Raw genomic sequence first — 26,362 nt, forward strand, 5'->3', positions numbered from 1 at the left:
AGTGAGGACTGCAGATGCTAGAGTTCAGAGTTGAAAATGTGTTGCTGGAAAAGCGCAGCAGATCAGGCAGCATCCAAGGAGCAGGAGAATCGACGTTTCGGGCATGAGCCCTTCTTCAGGAATGAGGAAAGTGTGTCCAGCAGGCTAAGATAAAAGGTAGGGAGGAGGGACTTGGGGGACGGGTGTTGGAAATGCAATAGGTGGAAGGAGGTCAAGGTGAGGGTGATAGGCCGGAGTGGGGGTGGGGACGGAGAGGTCAGGAAGAAGATTGCAGGTTAGGAAGGTGGTGCTGAGTTCGAGGGATTTGACTGAGACAAGGTGGGGGGAGGGGAAATGAGGAAACTGGAGAAATCTGAGTTCATCCCATGTGGTTGAAGGGTTCCTAGGCGGAAGATGAGGCGCTCTTCCTCCAGCCGTCGTGTTGCTATGGTCTGGCAATGGAGGAGTCCAAGGACCTGCATGTCCTTGGTGGAGTGGGAGGGGGAGTTGAAGTGTTAAGCCACGGGTGGTTGGGTTGGTTGGTCCGGGTGTCCCAGAGGTGTTCTCTAAACGTTCCGCAAGTAGGCGGCCTGTCTCCCCAATATAGAGGAGGCCACATCGGGTGCAGCGGATGCAGTAAATAATGTGTGTGGAGGTGCAGGTGAATTTGTGGCAGAAATGGAAGGATCCCTTGGGGTCTTGGAGGGAAGTAAGGGGGGGAGGCCTAGGTACAATTCTTGGGTACAACAGAGGAATAAAAGCAGTTGCATTACACAGAGTTGAAAAATAAGTTAAAAATAGGACACCAGGAAAGGGTTGACATTTCAGTAAGGTAGGAAATTGTAAAGAGATATTGCATTGTAGCAGCACACATGGCCTGACCGCCCATGCCAGACCCCAGTCCAACAGCGCCCCCACTCTGCTCTATAAATCAGCTGTTCCGGGGTAAGTTCCAGGGCTGCCTTCCCTACGCTGCTTCCCACTGGGATTCACTGTGCACATGGAACTCTTTACGCAGGGACATTTTACCAGTTCCTCAGATCCTGGGTAGCAAAATTTCTTGACTGCTCCCAATAGAAGTCAATAGCCATCATTTTATCACCAGGCAAGTTATTGTAAGTTCAAAGTGGGGAGAATGTGATTGCCAGTACTCAGGGTAAACTCAGATCAGAGTTTCAGTGATGAGGGTGCAATGTGAATTGAAATTGGGGTGGACAGTCCAGTACAGAAGATCTGCTCCTCCAGACCCAACAAACAAAGATGTAAAACTTTCTTTTGAAGCATCTTAGTTGCTAATTTTTGAATCTATTGGATAGGGGATATGAGCATTTCTTCTCAGTTAAAACTGCAGTCAGAGTTTGATGATATTATTGGATCCTATTCTGTATGCTTTGTGGTAGCTTTGGACAGAAGATTTAGCCAGAGCAAAAACCATGGTTGACAGAATCCGGCAAATAAGTAACCCAGGACATTTTAATTCAGTTTCCATTCGGTAGGTTGGGTTAAAATCGATCCTATAACAATGAGGTACACAAAATCGTGTATTCAACAGAGAATGTATGGCTCCTCTTCATAAAGTCATTTTATTCATATCTGATTGAGAAATCTTGAGACCCTTTGAAGCTGTGATGGTTTATATAGAGATGGTTTGATACACAAAGGGGAATGAATCAGGGAACAAAATAACAAGGAAAATGGCAATCTGCTGTGCAGCTTCCCCAGGGTTCACAACAATAATCTGATCTGTCTAATCAATAGCTTTTATTGAGAAACATAATTTATTGCCATTTTCCTCTTTTTCAAAAGGTAGGCACTAAATGCTATCTCTGCACCTACATGGAAGATTATTGAACTGAAGCTGCAGTCAGCAGATAACATTGAATTTCGGTCACACATCTTATGTTGGCTGTCACTAAGATCTGATCACAGGCAGGTCGCATTCAATTGTGTTCAGAATTATTGTGCTTTTTTCTCTTGCTTTCATGTGGCACCTCTCCAAGCTGTTATAAAGCAGACTCATGGTTTAAGGAGATGGTGCTAGATGCCTACCCACAAACCAGTTTATTTTGGCATTTTTATTTAACTAAAACAAGCACTCACCACATATTTCACAACATCATGGCTTGCTTCTGTAATACTTTCGCCAGCAGGGTAAATAATGAAATACAATTTCAACAATTGCAATCATGAAGGTCTTACATTAGTATGCTCACTGAACCTTTTGTTGGTTCATCAAATCTCTGAATCTAATTGGCAGTTTCTCAGTCAAGATGGCTCTCTTTCCCAAATAAATTTCCAGCACCAAGTTCTCCCTGATCAGGTTTTGCATCTAACTGAATGGCACTTGTTGTTGTTGTTGCTGCTGTTACCTCTGACTATAGACAACAGAACAGGGAAGCACGTTACCCATTTAATACTTCATTAAACTGGCTGCCTTTGTCTCCCCAACACAGAATTATCACAGAACAGTGACAACACAGAACAGGTCATTTGGACCAATGTTCCCATGCTCGGCTCTTGCAAGAATAACTCAATTGATCATACTCCTCCGGTCTTTCCATGTAGCCCTGTAAATATTCATTCTTCAGATTCTGATGCAATCCCCTTTGCAAAGTAATGACTGAATCTACCTCCATTATACTCTCAGACAATGCGTTCCAGATCCAAATCTTTAACTGCACCTAAAAACATTCTTCGTCATATTGCGGTAGCTATGTTCATCAATCACTTTAAATCATTGTCCTTTTAGAGTCATAGAGTCTTACAGCATGGAAACTGGCCCTTTGGCCCAAACTGGTCCACGCCAACCAAAATATCCATCCATGCTAACTCCATTTCCCTGCCCAAGGCCCACATCCTTCTAATTATTTCCACATATTTGTCCAAATGATCTTTAAATGCTGTTAATGTACCCACCTCAACCACTTCTGGTGGCACCTCATTCCATATGCATGCTCTGTGTAGAAAAGCTGCCCCTCTGATTCCCTTTTATTCTTTCCCCTCGTACCTAAAACTGATGCTTTCTAGTCCTCGATTCCCCAACCATGGGAAAAAGACTAACTGCATTCACCCTGTCCATGCCTCTCATGATCTTATACACTTCTATTAGATCCCCTTTCAGTCTCCTACACTCTAAAGAAAAACATCCTGATTTGTCCAACCTGTCCCTAAAACTCAGACCAGGCAACATCCTTGTAAGTTTCTTTGCACTTTTTCCAGTTTAATAACATCCTTTGTATAGCAATGTGACCAAAACTGAACACAATATTCCAACTGCAGCCTCACCAATGTCCTGTATAACTACAACATAACTTCTCAACTTCTATATTAAATGCCCTGACTGATGAAGGCCAGTGTGCCAAAAGCCTTCTTCACTGTCCTGTCTACCTGTGACTCCATTTTTAGAGAATCGTGAACCTGAAATCCAAGATCCCTCTGTTCCACTACAGTTCTTAAAGCCCTAACATTCACCATGAAACTCCAATCTTGATATGACTTTCCAAAATGCAAGACCTCACACTTATCTAAATTAAACTCTATTTACCATTTCTCGGCCCACTTCCCCAGCTGATCAAGGTTCGGCTGCAATTTCTGATAACCTTCCTCACTGTACATGGTACTGCCTATTTTTGTGTCAATTGCAAACTTTCTAATCTTGCCTTGTACTTTCTCATTCAAATTATTGATGTAGATGACAAACAGCACTGGGCCCAGCTGATTTCTCTCTATCTACTCTGAGCAGTCTCCTTGTTTTGAACACGTTTAAATCCCCTTTCAATCATCTCTAATTTGAAGAGAAATTAAGCTTTGCAATCTACCCACATAAGTTAAGTTCTTCAGTAAATGCTCTATTTGAGGTTCAAATCAATGGGTAATCTGATCAATAATTGTTAAGGATTGCACTTAGTCTGGATCAGTGGTGCTGGAAGAGCACAGCAATTCAGGCAGCATCCGAGGACAGGCACTTAGTCTTTTTCCCATGGTTGGGGAATCGAGGACTAGAAAGCATCAGTTTTAGGTACGAGGGGAAAGAATAACAGGGAATCCGAGGGCCAGCTTTTCTACACAGAGCATGCATATGGAATGAGGTGCCACCAGAAGTGGTTGAGGTGGGTACATTAACAGCATTTAAAGATCATTTGGACAAATATGTAGAACAATTGTTAATTGTTAAGTACAGCATCGGAACATCTATTGCGGCCAATCACTTGTGGAACTCTAATTTGCTTAATATAAACTCTTTTCTCATCTGAACAATGGCGGAGGAAGTATTTTAATCCTAGCAATCTCTTGTTAAAGTACCCCAAAGACAATGGAGGTAGCAAACCTGTACTCATTCAGCCTTCCAGAAGATCTTTCATAGAAATCATTGAACAAGGATCTTAATGATAAAATGTTGAAATCGGACACTGTCAAAATTCCAAGGAAAGTGAAACAAGGGAAAAAGCCGAGGGTCAGTGAAGTCATTAGTAATTGAAGGTAAACTCTGTGAATCCTTCTCCATTCCAATGCCATTAAAATGTGAAGTTTTCAATGACCACTTTCAAATGACACAGCCTTAAAGATGGATTGAAGAAGTTTCCTGATGGCCAAAGGAAGTGACCTATTGCGTAGATGTGTCATTAAAGCACGAAATGGTCTCAATTTATCTGAGCTAGTGAAGATGTGACAATTGCTTTCAGTCGTGGTAAATCAGGGAGGGTAAATCAGAGTAATTTCCTGCTTTTAATACATGCCTGACAATAAAGAAGTTGGTAGCAGTTGATGGTCAGATTTGAAAAAGGCAGACATGTCTACAAAAGAAAAATGACAAGTCAATACAATCCCTAAATAAAAGCACATAACATGCAAAGATCCAAAAGTTGACAGCAGAAGATTTATTCTCTGTTGGGGTCTGGGGTATAGAGGGTTCCCACTTGCCCAATTAATTCTGTTTTCATTATATGTTCTTTTCCAATGATCATAGATGTTGGAAGCCTCAAAATTCCAGAGGCGATCTGCAATTAGTCCAGTCAAAAGAATTGTGTTGGGTCTCTGCCATTTCCAGAAATATCCTTGGGTGCCTCCTTTAAAGGGCAGAATAGATTTAAGGAGCCCTTTGTGAAATAAATGTGGCCGGAAGGCTTGCATTCCCCAAGCATTCCTGAGACTGGACAGGACCTGCTGTCTTTGTGATGCTGATAAATTAATTAAATGGTGAAAATCATAGATAGCTGGAGACTTCAATTCAGTTTAAAAATGTAGCCAATATACTTAAACACACAAAGATCAGAGTCCCACTATAGATTCCAGGAGCATTCTGCTCACCAGATTAGATCTTCTCTTACAGCAGCACATTGTGGATCTCTCCGATTTCCAATGAAAATGACAAGAAAAAAGCAAGAGTTTTATTTTTATTTGTACATTTGTTTTACAAGAACCAGGTATCTCAAAGTGCTTTACAGCCAATAATGCGCTTCTAAAGCAAAGTCACTGGTGCAATGTTGGAGATACAGCAGTTAGGTTGCAGGAGATAGTCTCCCACAAACAGCAACGTAATAACATCCTGATGCTTTTTGTGTGATATTGATTGAGGGATAAATATTAGCCTCCTTGCAAAAACTGATATGAGATCATGTTTCCACTCTAGTGGGTAAATGGGGCCTTAGCTTAACATAGAGAATGCTGGAGAAACTCAGCAGGTCTGCCAGAATCTGTGGAGAGAACAACAGAGTCAACCTTTCAAGTGCAGTGTGGAGCACATTCTCTGTATGTGTTTCAGATTTCCAGCATCCACCGTATTTTATCACTTGTTTAGCATCTCATCTGAAAGTCAGCAATGAAATGTGCCCTTTACATTGTGCAAATGCCTGCTTTGATTTTTTTTTTAATGTTGAAGTCTGGATCCAATTCGCAAACTGAAGCCAGGCTTCAAGAGAAATCAGGATGATTGCATAACAGGTCACCAGTGCACTACTGCCCACTCTGCACTGTCACACAAAACCATAACTTAATTTCTGAAGGCTGCAGGAAGGGCCAGTGAAGAAGTGTTAACCATGGGTGCATGCCACATGAACAGGCAGAGTCGAAGAGGGGCTAGTAAGCCTTGATTGTAAAATCCCTAAGCTTGTTTAAAATTGCTTTATGGCTTGCCACACTTCAGACCATCAACTCTTCAATTGGAATTGTAGCAATGAAATGGAGGTGCCAGTGTTGAACTGCGGTGAACAAAGTCAGAAGTCACACAACCCCAGATTATAGCGCTCCAAAGCTTGTGATTTCAAATAAATCTGTTGGATGATAACCTGGGGTTGTGTGGCTTCTGACATTGTATAATTGTAGAGTCTTGAGCATTCCTGATTGTCATCACTGTGATTAAGGCCATGTATTCAGCGGCCTAGGCTCTACATTGTTGAACCTCCTCCCTAAGGCTCTCCATTTCTCAACTTCACATTCCTGCCTTAAAATGCTTCTTCAAACCAACTTTTCATGGCAAAATGCTAAATTTTGTAACTTGGAAAATCAGTCCAGTATTGCCTTATGTAACATGGTGTTTAATTTTGTTTTGTAACAGTCCTGTGAACCATTCATTACATTAAAGGCACTATATAAATATACACTGACATTGTCACTAATGGCAGCTGGATGAGATATAGTGGTTCAAGTACTATAACCATCATACACTGCAAAAGTAATTAATTTTGTTGATACACACTTTTTGCATTTCAACACAACCATTGAGGGATGAAGAAGGAAAGACTGAGACAGATGGCCAACCTCAATGATATAAATTGTCACAAATGGCTGTAAAAATGGATGAATTAACTTTAGAATATGGATGATTGACTAACTTACATTATTAATGGACTAGGCAGAATCTGTTAATGCTAATATGGCAGTGCATATGTTCCTGAAATTTATTTCACAAGTACCCAGAATAAAATATTACTTTCAGTCCAAATCACCCAATTGTTAGTTTTAGGACTACCAAAGTGTATATTATTGCATAATGTGTGTTTGTTAACTGATTTTAATTTGAAGTATTTTTATGAAATTTACTATTGAAGAATCCTCATGGCTGACATGTGAGTGTCCCAGTGAAATAAGAGAACACAATTATATTCCACTCTCCATTACATCAGTGAAGATTTTCTTTTATTTTAGCTAAAGTGTTTTTGGAAATGACAGTCAGGAGAGAAGTATAATGGCCTGCTGAACTGGTTTAAAATGTTGCCCAATGTTAAAATTTTATTCCCGCCCAATGGGGAAACACCTACATGTTACTTCCAGACGTTAAATAATATTGTTGCTACAAGACCATAAGAAATAGGAGAAAAGGTAGGCCATTCAGCCCATTGAGTCTGCTCTGCCATTCAAAGATATCATAGCTGATTTGAAAAGAGTCAACTCCAGTTTCCTGCTTTTTCGCAATAACTCTTGATTTCTTTACCAATTAAAAATCTGCAAATCTCAGCCTTGAATATATTTAATGGCTTTGCCATGACAGCTCGCTGTGCTAAGTAATTCTACAGATTCACTACTTTTTAAGGTAAGAAATTCCCTCATCTCTATCTTAAATGCATGACCCCATTCTCTGAAATTATTCCCTCTGATTCCACAAGTGGTAACAACTTTTCCGCATCTAGTCTATCGAATCCTCCAGGAATCTTGTGTGTTTCAATAATGTCACCTCTCACTCATCTAAATTCCAGTAAGTACAGGCCCTATCTACTCAACCTCTCCTCATCAGACAATTCCTCCACATCTAGTATCAATCTTGTGTATCTTCTCCAGACTGCCTCCAATGTCAGTGTTGAGAGAGAGGTGCTGGAAAAGCACAGCAGGTCAGGCAATGTCCAAGGAGCAGGAGAATCAGGAATTGTGAATGGCCTTTGCCCAAAATGTTAATTCTCCTGGTCCTCGAATGCTGCCTGACCTGCTGTGCTTCTCCAGCACCACACTCTCAACTCTAATCTCCAGCATCTGCAGTCCTCACTTTCGTCCAATGTCAATGTGTCTTTCTTTAGATAAGAAGCCCAAAATTGCCCATGGCATTCCAGCTGTTGTCTGACTAATGCCTTGTATGGTTTTAGCAAAGCCTTGCTACTTTTATTCTCTGTTCGCTTTGAAATAAAGGCCAACACTTTATTTGCCTTCACTGTTATCTGATGGTCTCGATCAAACTTGCTCAGTAATATCGCAAGGGAACTGACAGCTGGATAAAGCTCCATATATGCTTTATCTGACAAGCAAAATATGAGCAGGATTTTTTTACATGTGTGAAATGTTTTGGATATTGAGGGATTCAGAACTGTACTTGATACTCCCTGACAATAGTAATTTCTCAGCAAAATATTCAACACTTCTGTCTTCACAAATAATGATGAAGACAAATGCATGGGGTCTAGCACTATTAGAGTTCTAATTTACTGCAAGTCTTTAATTTATAAAGCACGTTTCATCATCCCTGAGATGCATGAAAACATGTTACAATCAATAAAATACACTTTGAAGCGTAGGCCTGCTGGAAGGGCAGCAGACAATCTGAGTACAGCATACTCCTACATGTTCTCATCCATTTGTTTTGCTAACAATGAGCTGTCTAGCATATGATACCTTCACATGTATATGGCCTTCAATGGGAGCTTATCAGTTAAGCACTGGTGTATTTTCCTATGTCCTCAACAAATCCACTTTGTTCTTTTGATTTAATGCTCATTTGTGTGTTACCATTATTTTCAGCAAGATATATGTCCCTTTGCCAATCCATGTGTCTTTAACATCTTTCTGTGAAGAGTACCTTTTACTTATAATCAAATTGCTAACTTAGAACTAATTGTTCAACCATTTCCCTTGACAATCCTTGACATTTTGATCCATATTGAGTACACTAAAGTCAATATATGCTACAAAGCATACTTAAAGGTATTAAGTGTTAATTGCTCAAAAGTCCTCTCCTGGCATTAAGCAGAGTAATATATTTCATTCAATGCCATTCTAATTGCACAGCTTCTTTTTTATATCTATCATTCTTATTTGTTCCTGGTAAGTGAACATTGTTGGAATGTTGACCTTGAACTGAGTGGCGAGCTGGGCTATTTCAGAGAGTAGCTAAAAGTAATTGACCCATCTCAGTCAGACAATGTTAGGGATAACAGATTTCCTCTCCTGCAGGACATTAACAAATCAGATAGGTTTTGTTCTCAACATCGAGAGCTAAAAAAAAGTCTAATTTGCCAACCAAATTTTGAAGGGTGGCGTGAGATTCAAGGGTGTATATATTGTCACATTACATCTTAATTATTATTAACTCATTGATGTGCTGTTTCCTACTTTCACACCCATTGGATAGAAACTAGATGGTGACAACATGCAATGTGAAGGTCAAGATGATAACCTAATGACTTCAGCTTGTCACTACAGTCTCTGGACATCCACTTGGGACATTACACACCAAAACTTCAAGGGACACTCCCTGGTTAGTGACCACATGCAATCCTCCATCCACCAGGTCCTTTAATTCTCCTATAGCAAAGCCAATTTCCCTCAATCCGACATTTCTGAAGAAATTGAAAGGAACCATACAGATTTTAACAAAGGCAAGTTGACTTTGATTGGTTCAGACATTTCTCTGAGCAATGAACCAAATATTGGCTGTCAGCTATTTTGTTGATTTCAAACATTTGTACCACGTGTAAGAAGGGGACCTTATCTATTAAAATAGATTGCCAATGTTACATTGTTTTGTTTTAATTCAATCGTAGAATGTGGACATTGCTGGCTCAGTCAGAATTTATTGGCTATCCCTAATTGCTCAGAGAACTGTTAAGAGCCAACCACATTGCTGTGTGACTGGAATCATAAGTAGGCCACCCAGGTAAGATTGGCAGATTTCCTTCTTTCCCTAAAGGATACTAGTGAACCAGATGCATTTTAAGTCAATTGAACATCGAAAATAGAACTTAGGAAATATAGCACAGAACAGGCCCTTCAGCCCCCGATGTTATGCTGAGGATTAATCTTAATCTAAAATAAAATAACCTAACCTACACACCCCTCAATTCACTGTGTCCATGTGCATGTCCAGCAGTCGCTTAAATATCCCTAATGACTCTGATTCCATCACCACCGCTGGCAATGCATTCCATGCTCTCACAACTCTCTGCGTAAAAATTCTGTGTCGCAAAACCTTGAGGCTCTTAAGCTCGATCCCCGTGTTAATGAAAGCCAAAACACGATATGCTTTCCTAACAAACAGATGCACTTGGGTGGCAACTTTGAGGGATCCATGCACTTGAACACCAAGATTCTGCTGCTACTCACACTGCCAAGGATCCTGTCTTTAATTCTATATTCAGCATTCAGCTTTGACCTTCCAAAATGCAGCACTTTGCATTTATTCAGGTTGAATTCCATCTGCCATTTCTCAGCCCAGCTCTGCATCCTGTCAATGTCACACCTCAGCCTGCAACAGCTCCTGATACTATCAACAGCACCTCCAATCTTTGTGTCATTGACAAATTTATTAACCCACCCCTCAACCTCCTCATCCAAGTCATTTATAAAAACTACAAAGAGCAAGATGGGGTAAGATTAAGGAGGAGAAAGTAAGGTCTGCAGATGCTGGAGATCAGAGCTTAAAAATGTGTTGCTGGAAAAGCGCAGCAGGTCAGGCAGCATCAAAGGAACAGGAGAATCGACGTTTCGGGCATAAGCCCTTCTTCAGGAATAAGATTAAGGAGCTCTGGATGACAAGAGCAGAGGAGCTTCTCGTCAAAAGGAAGAAAGCAACTTATGTAAGGTGGAGGAAGGGACACCACTCGCCACTGGCATCCAGGCAGAAAACTTTCCATCTACAACCACTCTCTGCCTTCTGTCAGTCAACAATTCTGAATCCAGACAGCCAAATCTCCCTGTATCCCATACGTCCTGACTTTATGAATGGGCCTACCATGGAGAATTTTATCAAATGCCTTGCTGATGTTCATATACACCACATCCACTGCTCGACCTTCATCAACTGGTCTCGTCACCTCCTCAAAGAACTCAATAAGATTTGTGAGGCATGACCTCCTCGGAATGGCAGCCAGTGACAAGCGGTGTCCCGCAGGGTTCAGTGTTGGGGCCGCAGCTGTTCACGTTATATATTAATGATCTGGATGAAGGGACTGGGGGCATTCTAGCGAAGTTTGCCGATGATACAAAGTTAGGTGGACAGGCAGGTAGTACTGAGGAAGTGGGGAGGCTGCAGAAGGATCTAGACAGTTTGGGAGAGTGGTCCAGGAAATGGCTGATGGAATTCAATGTGAGCAAATGCAAGGTCTTGCACTTTGGAAAAAAGAATACAAGCATGGACTACTTTCTAAACGGTGAGAAAATTCATAAAGCCAAAGTACAGAGGGACCTGGGAGTGCTAGTTGAGGATTCTGAGTGCTAGTTGAGGTTGTGAAATGGGAGTGCTAGTTGAGGTTGTGAAATGGACTGGTAAGCTAGAAGAGATACCTGTTAGGAAGGAAGATGTGTTGGACATTTTGAACAACTTGAGGATAGACAAGTCCCCCGGGCCTGACGGGATATATCCTAGGATTATGTGGGAAGCAAGAGAGGAAATTGCAGTACCGTTGGCAATGATCTTCTCGTCTTCACTGGCAACGGGGGTGGTATCAGGGGACTGGAGAGTAGCGAATGTTGTGCCCCTGTTCAAAAAAGGGAATAGGGATAACCCCGGGAATTACAGGCCTGTTAGTCTTACTTCTGTGGTAGGCAAAGTAATGGAAAGGGTACTGAGGGATAGGATTTATGAGTATCTGGAAAGACACTGCTTGATTAGGGACAGCCAGCACGGATTTGTGAAGGGTAGGTCTTGCCTTACAAGTCTTATTGAATTCTTCGAGGAGGTGACCAAGCATGTGGATGAGGGTAGAGCAGTGGATGTAGTGTACATGGATTTTAGTAAGGCATTTGATAAGGTTCCCCATGGTAGGCTTATGCGGAAAGTCAGGAGGCATGGGATAGAGGGAAATCTGGCCAATTGGATAGAAAACTGGCTAGCCGGTCGAAGGCAGAGAGTGGTGGTAGATGGTAAATATTCAGCCTGGAGCCCAGTTACAAGTGGAGTTCCGCAGGGATCAGTTCTGGGTCCTCTGCTGTTTGTAATTTTTATTAATGACTTAGATGAGGGAGTCGAAGGGTGGGTCAGTAAATTTGCAGATGATACGAAGATAGGTGGAGTTGTGGACAGTGAGGAGGGCTGTTGTCGGCTGCAGAGGGACTTAGATATGATGCAGAGCTGGGCTGAGGAGTGGCAGATGGAGTTCAACCCTGCCAAGTGTGAGGTTGTCCATTTTGGAAGAACAAATAAGAATGCGGAATACAGGGTTAATGGTAGGGTTCTTAGACAGGTGGAGGAACAGAGGGATCTTGGGGTCTATGTACATAGATCTTTGAAGGTTGCCACTCAGGTGGATAGAGTTTGTAAGAAGGCCTATGGAGTATTATCGTTCATTAGCAGAGGGATTGAATTCAAGAGTCGTGAAGTGATGTTGCAGCTGTACAGGACTTTGGTTAGGCCACAGTTGGAGTACTGTGTGCAGTTCTGGTCGCCTCACTTTAGGAAAGATGTGGAAGCTTTGGAGAGGGTGCAGAGAAGATTTACCAGGATGTTGCCTGGAATGGAGAGGAAGTCGTACGAGGATAGGTTGAGAGTTCTCGGCCTTTTCTCGTTGGAACGGCGAAGGATGAGGGGTGACTTGATAGAGGTTTATAAGATGATCAGAGGAATAGATAGAGTAGACAGTCAGAAACTTTTTCCCCGGGTACAACAGAGTGTTACAAGGGGACATAAATTTAAGGTGAAGGGTGGAAGGTATAGGGGAGATGTCAGGGGTGGGTTCTTTACCCAGAGAGTGGTGGGGGCATGGAATGCGCTGCCCGTGGGAGTGGTAGAGTCGGAATCATTGGCGACCTTTAAGCGGCAGTTGGATAGGTACATGGATGGGTACTTAATCTAGGTTAGAAGTTCGGCACAACATCGTGGGCCGAAGGGCCTGTTCTGTGCTGTATTGTTCTATGTTCTATGTTCTATTCTCTAAAGGTAAACATGCAGGTTGAGTCCGTGATTAAGAAAGCGAATGCAATGTTGTCAATTATCTCAAGAGGGTTGGAATATAAAAGCACTGTTGTGCTACTGAGACTTTATAAAGCTCTGGTTAGGCCCCATTTGGAATACTGTGTCCAGTTTTGGTCCCCACACCTCAGGAAGGACATACTGGCACTGGAGCGTGTCCAGTGGAGATTCACACGGATGATCCCTGGAATGGTAGGTCTAACATATGAGGAATGGCTGAGGATCCTGGGATTGTATTCATTGGAGTTTAGAAGATTAAGGGGAGATCTACTAGAAACTTACAAGATAATACATGGCTTGGAGAGGGTGGATGCTAGGAAATTGTTTCCGTTAGGCGAGGAGACTAGGACCCGTGGACACAGACTTAGAATTAGAGGGGGTAAATTCAGAACAGAAATGCGGAGACATTTCTTCAGCCAGAGAGTGGTGGGCCTGTGGAATTCATTGCCACAGAGTGCAGTGGAGGCTGGGACACTAAATGTCTTCGAGGCAGAAATTGATAAATTCTTGATGTCACAAAGAATTAAGGGCTACGGGGAGAATGCGGGTAAGTGGAGTTGAAATGCCCATCAACCATGATTGAATGGTGGAGTGGACTCGATGGGCCGAATGGCCTTACTTCAGCTCCTATGTCTTATGGTCTTATGGTCTTATGGAACTGCCCCTCACAAAGCCATGTTGATTGCTTTTAATCACACTATGCTTTTCCAAATAGTCATAAATCCTATCCCTCAGAATTCTTTCCAAAACCTTGCTGATGACAGACGTAAGACTGACTGGTCTGTAATTGACAGGGATTTCCCTGTTACCCTTCTTGAAAAGAAGAACAACATTTGCCTCCCTCCAATCTTCTGTTACGACTCCCGTGGAGAGTGAGGAAGCAAAGATCTTCGCCAGCGGCTTAGCGACCGCCTTTCTCTACTCCCAGAGCAACCGAGGATAAGTCTGGTCTGGCCCTGGGATTTATCAATCTTAATGTTTGGCAAAATTTCCAGCACATCAACTTCCTCAATCTTGATCTGTTCAAGCCTGTTTCCTAGTTTGTCAAAGTTCTCATTCACAACAAGGTCCCTCTTCTTAGGGAAAACCGAAGCAAAAATCTCATTTATGGCTTCCCCTACCTACTCAGACTTCACACACAAGTTCCCTCCACTATCTCTGACCGGCCCCACCTTCTCCCTGATCATTCTGTTATTCCTCACGTATGAGTAAAATGCCTTTGAGTTCTCCTTAATCATTCCTGCCAACCCTTTATCGTGCCCCCTCGTGGCTCTCCTCAGTCCATTTTTGAGCCCCTTTCTAGCAAGCCTGTAATCCTCTAAAGCTGTGGTAGATCCTTGCTTCCTCCACCTAACATAAACTACCTTCTTCCTTTTGACGAGAAGCTCCTCTATTCTTATCATCCAAGGCTCCTTAATCTTATCCCTTCTTGCCTGTCTTAGAGAAACAGATTGATGCATCACTTGCAACTGCTGCTCCTTAAAGAGTTTCCATATGTCTGTTCAAGGTTAGATTACTTACAGTATAGAAACAGGCCCTTCAGCCCAACAAGTCCGCACCGACCCTCCGAAGAGCAACCCACCCAGACCCATTCCCCTACATTTACCCCTTCACCTAACACTACGGGCAATTTAGCATGGCCAATTTACCTAACCTGCACATTTTTGGACTGTGGGAGGAAACCAGAGCACCAGAGGAAACCCACGCAGACACGGGGAGAATGTGCAAACTCCATACAGACAGTTGCCTGAGGCGGGAATTGAACCTGGGTCTCTAGCGCTGTGAGGCAGCAGTGCTAACCACTGTACCACCGTGCCACCCACAGTGTGCCCTTTCTGTGGAAGAATTGCTCCCAATCTGTACTTCCCATCTCCTGTTGGATAGCGTCATAATTTCCTTTTCCCCAATTAAATATCTTCCCGTGGTAACTCCTCCTTTCCCTCTCCATGGTTATGGTAAATGTGAGGCAGTTGTGGTCACTGTCACCAAAGTGTTCTCCCACCACGGGATCTGGCACCTGACCTGGCTCGTTGCTGAGCACCAAATCCAAAATGGCCTCTCCCCTTGTTGGCCTGAGTAACGAAACTCTCCTGAACACACCTGACAAAAATGGTTCCATCCAAACCACCTGCACTAAGGAGGGTCCAGTCAACATCGGGAAAGTTGAAGTCACCAACGATAACAACCCTGCTACGTCTGCAATTTACCAAAACCTGCCGGCCTATGAGTTCTTCAATCTCCCTATTGCTATTAGGAGGTCTGTAGAAAATCCCCAATGAGATGGCTGCTCCCTAACCTCCACCCACACTGGCTCAGTAGACAAACCTTCCTCGACAACCTTCATTTCTGCAGCTGTGACACACTCTCTGATTAGCAATGCTGCACCCCCTCCTCTTCCCCCACCCTCCCCCGTTCTTAACCCTGGAACAACTAGCAAACATTCCTGCCCGTGTGAAACCCATGTCTCCGTGTTGGCCACAACACCGTAGTCCCAAGCACTGATCCAGGCTCTAAGTTTGTCACTCATATTTCTGACACTCCTTGCGTTAAAGCAGACACATGTTAACTGATCCCTTTGTTTCATCACAAGAAATGCCTTCCTGCTAGATTCACTGCATCCTGTCACTGCCCATCTACAACTACCCTTCTCACAGATATGTAGCTCTGGTTCCCACAATGGTTATGGCTATAATTGTAACAAGGTCAGCTAGCTGGATCTCATAGGATATGAGTTCCCTGTTTGGGGCTGTTAAACGGATCCTATCAGGGAGCCCTGGCTGACAGGGAGTGTCAGCCAGGGCTCCCTGATAGGATCAGTTTAAAAAATCCAGGAGTGTCAGTGGTTCTGTTCACTCTGTGAGCTGGCTCTGAAGGAGCTGGATCAACATCAAGTATTATTCATGTGTAAGTAAAGGGTAACTTGGTAACTCTGTGGAGTTACTTCAGTTACATGGTCTCCATTAGATCCGCACTTGTTCCCAGGTTTTTACTGAAATCAAATTTCACAATCAGCAATGGAACCCATACTCCCAGGACGTTCACCTCGGGTTCTGAGTTATGAGTCTAGTAACACTACCAATTTACCATCATCTCTCCTGATCCAGAAAATGTTCCAATTGTAGAATTGTATCTAACATTGGGCACTGGGTTGTGAGCTCTGCACATACCAGCTAGTTGGGTCTCCTCAATACTTTTAGAGAGAAAGCTGACGAGATATTTCTGGTCCAGTGACCTTCTTCAGAACACAAGAAGAGAAAGTTTTGAAAGAGTGACTGGAACAGAAACATCAATTCTATTTTCTAGCCATAGACGCTGCCAGTCCTGCTATGTTTTCTCTGCAATTTCTGTTTTTTTGATTTCCAGCATCCGCAATTCTTTGATTTCTTTGGTTTATGACCAATGCCTGACTTGTCACAAACAGCCAAAAAGATATGCTGCTTATCAAAATGTGTCTATCTTCAGAATATTACCCTAATAACCTTGAGAATAAGAGAGAGGATGCAGATTTGCACTGCCGCACAATTAGCTTCGAACTGATCTCACACAATTCTTCTCACTGATATTGGCTGATTTCACAGGTGGGAAATATAAGATGATGCTTTGAAGAAAGCCCTTGAGTCTTCCTGTTGTTATGGTCTCAGATAATGCTTTCTTCTGCTTTTTCCCAGAAAGTAATCTGTCTTGATAGATCATATTTGGTTTTGTTGTTGAATGTGGCAGTCTTTCACTGAAAAGTAAGACCACAATGCTGCACATTTGGTTTCAACAGAAAAAAAAAGAGCTCTATTATACAAGTTAAAAAGAAATAAAATAAAACAAACATAATTTGAAAGATTTAAAACTCAATGACAATACAAGTTGCATCCTACTTCCCAAAACAATGGGTAGAATCTTCCCAAGTCTGAACTGACTTTTAAGAAAAGTTGAGAAAATTGGATGAAATGTCCAATGAGGTGTGTTTCAAAAAGCAAGAAGTTCCATTTTCCAAATCTGTCTTGAAAGAGAAAGTCACTAACTTTCTCCACTTTGCCAGGGTAAGTACAACCATCTTCAGTCTGTGACCTATACTCACTTTATCTCTGCTACTGCACTAACCCTCACCAAGGCTTGCAAGCTATCACTGTCATACCACATGCAACATCTTCCCTCACTATCTCTCACCTACCTAATCCCATCCCCTATCCCGACATCACTAATCCTGCATGGCATTTGTGCTGTCTATTCACTCAGCCGGAATACTTTACGAACTCTAGTGCACTAGCACTAATAGCAGTGCCACCTACTTTCATCTCATTCACTCACCTACTCCCTTTGTCTCTGGGAGAAAATAACCCATATTAGAACTGAAAGAACCAAAACAGTTGGGTATCTGACATTCAGCTCCTCAAGAAGAGAGGACCTTGGCCCAAGCCAGTGACAAATGGGGACCGGTCACTATCCCAGTAACCAACTCATAGTATCATAGCATCCCTACAGTGTGAAAACAGGCCATTTGGCCCAACAAGTCCATACTGACCCTCCTGAGAGTAACCCACCCAGACCCATTCCCCTCCCCTATTACTCTACATTTCTATTCACTAACACACTCACCTACACATCCCTGAACACTATGGGCAATTTAGCATGGCCAATTCACCAAACCTGCACATCATTGGACTGTGGAAGCAAACCAGAGCACCTGGAGGAATTCCACACAGACACAGGGAGAATGTACAAACTCCACACAGACAGTCACCTGAGTCTGGAATCGAATCTGGGTCCCTGGCGCTATGAGGCAGCAGTGCCAACCACTGAACCACTAAGAAGTACTGTCCAATGCTGTGCCACTCTTCTATTACCCTAGTTGTGAATGTACTTGTAACATGCTAAATTTTCTACACCTTGTTCGTGATACATTCTATCTTTTGAATTCTGCAGGCACGAGAGAGAGGAAACAGTGTAAACACAGTCTATATGAGTTTTAGTGGTCTAGGGTGTGAAGTGAGCAGCTCTGCACTATGTGCAGGCAATGGGAACTGGGAAGATGATTGTCATTTTGACAACTACAATGAATCTTTCCAGGTCTTGTTGCAAAGTGAGATGTAGGCAAATGTAATCTGTCTAACCTCAAGCAGTTTGCAGTAACTCTTTTAAACTCAGGTGCATTACACAGTGAGATTGACAAAGAAGCCAAGAGTCAGGGGGAGGTCCAACACAACTTTATTATACACTTTATCAAGGAAAAACAGTATTTATCAGACTCTCTTCTTGTACTTTAATTAAACTCTATTAATCACTTCGTAGGACTCTGTAGTAAACAGTCTTAAATCTCTCAGTAACTAGTCTCAATTCTACAGTAGCTATCTACTTCTAACATGTGCTCCCAAGGATTCACTACACCCTATCTACAGTATCTCTTGCTGTATTTGAACTGTTTATCTGAAAACACAGATAATACCCATTCAATAAGGCTGGGACAGGTTGTTCCTCAGTCTGTGAAGGTCGGCTGATGTTTCAGGATCTGCAGTCATCGATTTGGGCTTCTCCTCTCCTTGAGAGCTAGTTCTGGTCCTCGGGCCATCTCACTGAGATGGTTTGTCTGGATCTGGTCAGTCTGATGATGCTCACCAGAATGTACAAGGAGCCAGAGATGCTGTGCATCTCGGCTCCCGGTCAAAGGTACTTTCTGAAGACATCATTGAAGAAAGTGCAAAAAGCCGAGAGAGCTGGGGCTCCAGGTTGCCTCAGATTCTGTGGCCTTTGTCCAATTCTGGTATTGGGCAGGGGCATGGAGACAGGCACCTCATTGCTGCCTGTCTTCCAGGTCTCACCCTATACTAGTATTGGAAACAATAGCAATGCAGTGAGTATTGAGATAGGTACGACGTGAGCAAGCTCTATGGCAGTGAGAAAGCAGCTGGAAGATAGAGTCTGGTCCAGTCTGTGAGCTAGGTGTCTGTCCATGGACACAATGTTTACCCCTCTGCAGTTTTCCAAAGCTGGCTGCTGCTGATGCATCCTGCCCTTGCAGAGCAGCCTGTCAGTGTTTCGGAGAGGTACCATAATAGCCATGAAGTTTTGGCAGATGCTAGATACCTAAGTGTGTGAATGAACAATGTGCCTGTGGATCATGCCATAAGCTGTACTTTGGTTATACGCAACATGGAGATCATTCGGTCATGAATCTTTGAGGTCCCTGCTCTGGTGTCTGGTAAGATAGAAAGCTGAATATAAATGAGGAGATTTGAACTGTTAACAATGGGGTTTGACAAGCAATAAATTTCCTTCATTGGCAACTTGTTGTTGCCTGGTGAGAAACTCACCACAATGCTTATCTAAAGAGTAAATGTTTGAGCAACATGCTCTTGATGTCAAGATGAGTGTTGTTGGACCTCCATTTGATTTCACTTCACATCTCACTATAACTCATGATGCTCAGACCCCTATAAGATTCCACCCATTGATACAATTTTGTCCATGGTTCGACCAGGGCCATGGCGGAGCAGAGTATAGGGCTGCTGGAGATTTGGCTCCACTTCTTGGATCATCTGGGGGGGTAGGGAGAGCTCACCATATACTTCAGCCACACTATCCAGGCATCCTGTTCCCTGCGCAATTGGACCATGGCAATGAGGTAATGTAATAGATGCTGAGGAACAGAAGAGTTTTCCAAGGTGAAAGATGAGGATGAGGATATTGAGGAGAAGGAAGCTCTACTTGTCCATGTCAGAGCCCAAATGTGTCTGGTAAGATGTGACTGACACCCACTCCCAGTAGATGGGAGTTGGGCACAGCAGAGCATCACAGTCACTGGTCATCTTGCCAGGGTCTAGTTTTCATTGGGTGGTGATGGTGGGGTGGAGGGGGGAGGCAGTGTGTGAAATGCAGCCTCTATTCATATTATTTGTGTTCCCTTTCAGTAGCTATAAATAAAAACTCATCTTTGGAATTGTCTGATTACTTGCCTGTATGTGATATTCCCCTAATAGACAATGATAAGCTGCAGGCTTATACTGGGCAATGCAGCAGAGTAGCGGTGACTTTGAAAAGGGTGGTTCAAGCTGGGTGTATCCAAGAAGAGGCAAACTGACCCGCTGGTTAAACAGTGACTCGGGAGAGAGAATGAGCTTTCATGTGTGAGGAAATGTCAGCAATGTTATGTTTTTGTTATGGTTTTGCCATTGTTTTGATGGTAAGGAACAAAGTCAGATTGTCTGGGTGCACAGTGACCTTATAAAGAAGGCATGAGATTGTGGTTTTTCAGTGGATAGCTAGTGAATGGCAAGTGCTGACAGGAACGGGGCATGGTAAGATTGGGCTAGAATCAGCCATGAGGGAAAATATCTGGATGGGATAGGTGGTTAATGAGATACATTTGGTAAGATAAAGTAGGAAACCTCACTAGGCATTGCAACAACAATCTCTCCAAAAAACTCAACATAATTGGCATTTAGCCATAAAATCATATGATTCAGCCCTATATGCTGGTTCTTCTCTATCTCTTCTTATTGGGCACCTCTTTTCACTCGGCAACCTCATGCACCACCTTTGCACCCTCAAAAGATAAGTATATCCTAACTCAGATTTGCTCAAAACAGCCAATCGCAAAAAAAATTCTTCTGGTTGGTTAATGTTATTCAGATTCAAATCTTGATTTCTGTAGTGCCAGCTTGTTTTAACAAAACAAAGGTTCTACCAAGTGACTTCCACATTGTCATGATTTAAGTTAAATGTTCAGTAAGGCTTTTGAAAATCACTAAACTGAACAAATGAAGTGGAACCATTGACGAGCTTCTCATGGGTAAAATTATGTTGGATGTCAAATGCATCATTTTCATTGTCATCCTTGCACTTTGAGTTTAAAGCATCATATTAACAAGATGTAATTGGAAGTCATTAAGAAGGTACATGCTTTTATCATACATGTGAATATCCAAAATACACCTTCTAGCAAAATTTACTTATAAAGTACATATGTCATGTATTCAAAAATGCTCCAACAGATGTTAAATAAGTGCATGTGTAATTTTATTTCATAATATTGGGATTGAAATTAATTCCATAATATTAAAATCATGTCACGTACAGAATGGAGCAGTTGAATAGGCTGTGTCCAAGTGCAAATATTCCAGGGGTTAACGCTTTTCCACAAAGTTAATTGTGGTCGAGTGTTTCGAAAGGATTAAACCTAACTAATAAATATGCAAATTAATTTATTATTATACAAATTACATCATGCTTTTTAAATACATAATGCTGACAAAACCTAAATAAACATATATTTTGTCCAGTCAGATCTGTCATTAAAATTTATAAACCTTGGTTATTCAGAAGCAAAATTTTAAGTTTAATTTGTCAGTATTCATAGTTTTTCCTAATGGATAGACTTTATTATTCAATAAAACAGAATAGAAATTAGTTGTAAATTTTAAATGAGCTGTATACGGATAAAAAATGGAAGGGTCTCTTGAAAACCATTCAGGAAATCTTGTATTCAAAGGGGTCATCAATATTAATTAACACGCAAATCAAAATTCATTAAGTTTTTAAAACATATTTAAAAAGAGTTTTATTTATAATATTTTGAGATAGCAGCCTCAATCTCACTAGCTTAGAATCTATTTCTTACAAAATGCATTTATTCAATATTAACAAGCAGCACATCAAATGATTGTTTTGCATCTTAACGGAATGGGAAGCTCCCATGATAAACATAGTGTAATGATATTCTGTCATTATAAAGTCATGGGTGAAGAGATGAGGAATAGGTTCTCAACGAGTTGGAAGAGGAAACTTTCTGTTGACCTTTAAGCTCCCTTCTTAGTCTGACATGAGCAAACATTGTAAGACTTTTTTAATGGCAGATATTGTCGCATTAAGGCTACAGTGCAATTGTTTAAAAGTATCATATTGTCTTGTCTTTATAAATAAATATTTGACTTGAAGCATATTGGATAAAGAATGATGGAAATGGAGCACTGATTTCAAGACTGGAATCCAATTGAGTTGTTTCAGTGACAAGAGAAAAACTGGTGATTTATTACCGTTGCCAGATCTTCACATCAAACTCAAAAGAATAACACAGCAGATCAGTCAGCCACTGTTAAAATAACAGACAATATTCTTGCTTTAGCTGTAAAACCCTTCATCAGAACACAAGATGGAAGGGAAGGGAGAGAAATGGAAGGAGGTGGTGGTGGCTGTTTGGAGGTGCTGTGTTGCTGGTACAGAACAGGAGGAAGAGGGAAAGTCAGAAGCTGAGTAAATTGGCATGGATTCTACTTCAGATTACCGACTCCATGTGAAAGTAGTGTTCAGAAGTAATAAAAAGTACTTTAATAGCAGTTCTCAAAAAAAGGGGGCAACCATGTTTGCTTACCATGGCAACTGATACCTTGTCAGATAGCACTAGAAAATAACCATAACTTCTTCCAGCTTTTAAAAATTTAATGAGTTCACTAATATTCCACAAAGAAGGGAAACTGCCACACACATTTCTTCAATGGTTTACATGTGTGTCTGTTCCATAGACTTCATGGAAGAATGATTGTCATGCCTTCCCCAATCTGAGAAGAAATAAAGCCTAATACTCTTGAAAACATTTTTTGCAAAACCACTAACTGTCGTAGTCTTTTTAAACAATAAAATTTCTGCAATAGTTAAAAGCAATGTAAAACCGATATTCCTGTATTATAAACAGGAGGGAGACATAAAAGGAAAGATGGGGAATGAGCAAATAAGCTTCTTTTAAAATATTGTAAATAAAAATTTCTTTTTGTTAACTGTTTTATTATGACTGTAATCAATTTCAGTTACAGCAGTACTGCAGATACAAACTACAACCATAAAATTCAAATGGTAATCTCTTGCACGATAAATCACACTAAAGTGAATATGCATCATAAAGAATCAGGTTTGACAATATGTCAAAAAAGTTAATACACATACATAAATAGTGGCTGTGTACAGTTAAATCACCCAAGCTTTGCAGTTAATAATGTCAAGAAAAACTTTGGGCTAGTGTTACAACTATAACAATCACATTTTTTGCTGTAGGTCATTTACTTTGTTGCATGCTCATATGAAAGACCATTTTCTTATCTATAATGAGCTTATTAGAAGCATAGCAACTGCCTCAGGAAAGCAAGTTAATCCTTCTTCGTAGAGACAATTGAAACACTGCTCTGTCATTTTGAAATGTTTTATTTATGACCATTTTAAGGTCTGCATTTGAGTTATCCAAATTGCATCACATTATTACTCTGTAGTGCTCTAAAGCTATGTAGGAGCTAATGTCCATCAGATGCAGGCAGCCAGATATCACACACTGAATCTAAGATGTAAAACACATGAGGGGCCTGTTGTGTGCTGTGTAGAAAACAGCAGTATATAAGCATCTCTTGTACTAAAAACCTAACCAATGGCATGATTAAGGTTTGTGCTGAAAGGCTGAATAGGCTGGGACTATTTTCACTGGAGTGTCAGTGGCTGATGGTGACCTTATAGAGGTTTCTTAATTATGAGGGGCATGGATAGGATAAATAGACAATGTCTTTTAAGTTTAATCCTGGTGTGGGGGAGTCCAAAACTAGAGGGCATAAGTTTAGAGAGGGGAAAGATTTAAAAGGGACCGAAGGGATAACTTTTTCACGTCGAGGGTGATGCGTGTGTGGAATGAGCTGCCAGAGGAATCAGTGGAGGCTAGTACAATTGCAACATTTAAAAGGTATCTGGATGGGTATATGAATGGAAGGGTTTGGAGGGATATGGACCAAATCCTGGCAAATGGGACTAGATTAATTTAGGATATCTGGTCGGCATGGACGAATTGGACTGAAGTGTCTGTTTTCATGCTGTTCATCTCTATGACTCCATGACTACTATGTGTCATTATTTTATTAGTATATAGTTGTATTACTTGTACTGTACAGTTTTTATTTACTGTTATATCCTGTGTGCTTATTGGTGTGACCTTGCAGGTCTGCATTGGCTATATTTCAAAATTTTCATTCTTACGTTCAAATTCCTCCATGGTTTTGTGAGGAGGTATGAGATGCTACTGTGTGATGCAAGAAGGTACTTTACAATTGCAAGCATTTTGTTTACAAGTTGACTCTACATAAAATTTACCATTACTCCTAAGCGGCTGTCTAAGGATCTGTGAATCCAATTCCATTTATTGTGCAATGGTGCATTTCTATATTGGATCTGCATCTCAAGCCAAGTGCATTGATTGTTGGAGTGGAACAAGGTAAGCTGAATGAAAAACAAAAGGTTTTGGAATTACTCAGCAGGTCTGGCAGTGTCTATGGGGAGCAAAACACAGGACTGAATCTAATGGAAGAGGCTGACTCTTGACAGCACCAAGTGAGATGCATGGCCCACACACCTGCATTTCCTGGCCCATTTAAATACCTGCTGGTCAATCAAAAACTGCTACAGCTAAATACATACTACCTGCTCAGATTGCCAGCCAGTTTCAAAGAGTCAGGCACTGATGACACGGAACTGGGCATGATTGACAAAGCAAAACTGGGCACGATTGATGACATGGAACTCGGTGAAGTTGTGGGTTGTGACGAGGATGCTGGGAGGCTTCAGAGTGATTCAGACAACTTGAGTGAGTGGGCTGGATGGCTGGTTTGTGAAACAGGGGAATGCCAACACTGTCAATTCAATTCCCATTCTAGCTGAGGTTACCATGAAGGACTCTACTTCTCAATGTCTCCCCTTACCTGACCCCCAGGTTAAACCACCATCAGTCATCATTCTCTAATAAGAAAACAGCCCTGTGGTCCTCTGGTGACTTTATCTTTATTTGGTTGCTATCATGCAATACATAACATCTTAGGTAAAACAAGAACCTCTTCTTATTGGACTTCAGGTGGTTTTCATCTACACTGGAAGAAGCAGACTTTGAACTTCAACCTGATAAGATGATGGTGGTTGCACCTTATGCCATCATGAGCTAGAGTGAGGATTCAGCTGAAACTAGGGAGATGTCAGCAGCATGGACATCCCTCTTTTTGTAAAAGAAACACAAAAAAGCATGCACTATAATTTACCGTGAGAAGGTACCAAAGTATGGTGGCCTGCCCTGAAAGGAAGGTTAACCTTGGACTTAAAGGACTGACAAGAAAGAAAAGAGTAATCCTGTGACACAGTGTTCATGTGAACTGGCCAGTCAAACATCTTTTTGTAAAAAGTAAATTAATTAAACTGAGTTAGGATACAGGGATCAAACAAAGGGTCTTACAGTCACAAATATGCACTTCCAGTCATGTAGTGGAAAAGTATGGTTCCTGTCAGGTACGCCCCTCACTCCACTGAGCTACTTGCTGCCAGCATCAGCACAAAGACACTGGAATAAACAGGGAATCTGGAAGCTGCAAAGTCCGACAGTTTACTGATGTCTCCCCTTCCTGCACACCCTCCCTCGGACTGTCCCTTCCCGATGAGATGTTCTAATGGCAGAGGACAGGAAAAGGAGACTTCCATGACAGACCAAGTGGTCTATATGGACATAGCAAAGGAGATCGAAAGGATGAATGACATTCTCCATTCTTCAAGAGTGAGCAATTAACGTGTGAAGTATTGTCAGTCCACATACTTGGATGGCAAGTTAATCAATTCCTGCAAGAGGTAAGTGATTGTCTGAGATGTCAAGCATAATGAATGACTCTACCGCACTTAGCTTGGCATTTAGTACAAGCACTGCACTGCCTAATGTGGTCTGTCACCTCATGTTGGGTCACTAGATCACTTTCCCTGCTTTCCTCAGACTAGAATCAGTTCCTTGATGGCTCACAGAATGCACTTCAACGTCATCTTTTTTGATTAATTTGTGATAATGACTCTTTGTAAAATATGCCATCTTGGGCTATCATTTCATCTTGGTGTGCTCAAGAATCTCTTATAGCAGTAAACATGTCCTGGCTGCTTTCTGACCATACTTGCTACATTAAATCCAATAGCACTTGCAAAGTTGCATCTTGTTGTCTAATTTGCTTGATTTGGTAAGAAAAAACCCACAACACCAGGCTTTATTTGGAAGTACAAGTTTTCAGAGGAGCAGCGCTCTGAAAGTTTGTACTTCCAAATAAACCTGTTGGACTATAACCTCGTGCTGTGTGATTTTTAACTTTGTCCACCCCAGTCTAACACCGGCATCTCCACGGCATTGTTTGATTTGAGCAAGGCAATTGTCTTTCAAATTCAATGGACTGAATTTTCCCAAAATCAGGATAATGCAGGGAGATTCATACAAGGTTTCACTTTAGACTTCTATGAAGACATCTG

The sequence above is a fragment of the Chiloscyllium plagiosum genome, unplaced genomic scaffold (assembly GCF_037043375.1).
Source record: "Chiloscyllium plagiosum isolate Xiang-an unplaced genomic scaffold, Cpla_swu_hap1 HiC_scaffold_3, whole genome shotgun sequence".
NCBI lineage: Eukaryota > Metazoa > Chordata > Chondrichthyes > Orectolobiformes > Hemiscylliidae > Chiloscyllium > Chiloscyllium plagiosum.